Source organism: Propithecus coquereli, unplaced genomic scaffold (assembly GCF_000956105.1).
Source record: "Propithecus coquereli isolate 6110/MARCELLA unplaced genomic scaffold, Pcoq_1.0 Scaffold68, whole genome shotgun sequence".
NCBI classification, from domain to species: domain Eukaryota; kingdom Metazoa; phylum Chordata; class Mammalia; order Primates; family Indriidae; genus Propithecus; species Propithecus coquereli.
In genome coordinates, this window is record NW_012152840.1 from 5,845,578 (window position 1) to 5,846,877 (window position 1,300).

The following is a 1,300-nucleotide window of genomic DNA, read 5'->3' on the forward strand; positions in this document are numbered from 1 at the left end:
GTGCAACAGAAAGAGACTCAGGAGGGAATTGCAATCAGGCATTATGTGGTAGTGGGAAAAAGGACCTCTAAGTACTTGACAATCTACTGTAGAAATTTCTTCTCACTCTCTGTGAAGATGCAAAAAGGTGGAAATTTAAAAGGAAAAGTTAATAAGTCTACTTTGTATTTTAATCATCGTCAAGTACCCAGGTGCTTAAGTGAAGAGTTTCATGTACATATAAATTACTTCTGTGCCCTAGCATATTTGTAGAAATCTAAATGAGATGTTGTTCCATTTAAAATTTAAATAACTCCCTTGAGAAAGTGCCAACCAGACTGCTTCAACTAGAAGCCAATGCATAAACATGTATTTGCTATTTACTTGTTCATGTGTTCAGTATCTTGACGTATTTGGGGTTTTTTGCATGAAACCTAAAGTCCTCTGGAATGTGATTTGGTGACCCTAAAATGATGTTTGAAAAAGTAAACAAACAATATTGTGGTGGATGCAGAGTACACCATTTATAGAAAGGCTTTTGTTCCCCTTTCGGAGATAATGGTTACGAAAGGGTTCAGACGTGCCTCGGCTCGCACTTTTGACAAAATGGCAGCTCCAGATCCATGAACGCAACTTTTTTTCAGTGGTGACTCAGTGGAGGGAAGTTCGCCTGAGACTCCAGAGTGCTGAGGGCGATTAAGGGGCGAACTTGGCTCTGTTCAGCAGGCTCAAGCTGACTGAGTCAGCCTGGCTTCTGGCAGAGCAGCTGTTAGCAGAAATGTGCAGCCATTTCCCATGCTCTCTGTACTGATGGGAACTTACCTCTTGCAAGAATGATTTGAAGTTGAAGTGAGGGTGGGAAAAAGTTCAAGTAATCTTTAATACTTGAAAACACACAGCCTCATGCTCCAATTGAGCATGGAAATCGAGAAATTCGACTAAAACCAGATTTTATATTTACACGTATATGTAAAATGCCCATAGGGTTTCTTGGATGTAAAATTGTTTTTTGAAAACAACAATATGATGAGTTAATAGTGAATGAATCAGAAACATACGGATTAAATTTTCCCTGAAATTTGCATGGATTTGGAAGTCATAGAAGAAAAGGGCACTTGGCAAGATGCATTTGGGATTTTACTGAACCAAAAACATTCGAGAAATCATCTGAGGTACTGTGGTGGACACAAAACTGTGCCAAATTCATTCATTTCATAAATTGCACTACAATTTAAAAAAAGGAATAGAAATCACCTTGCTGTAATTTAATGAAGACATGGAATACTGCTCGTATAGCAACTCGCGAGCTTCATAGATAAGC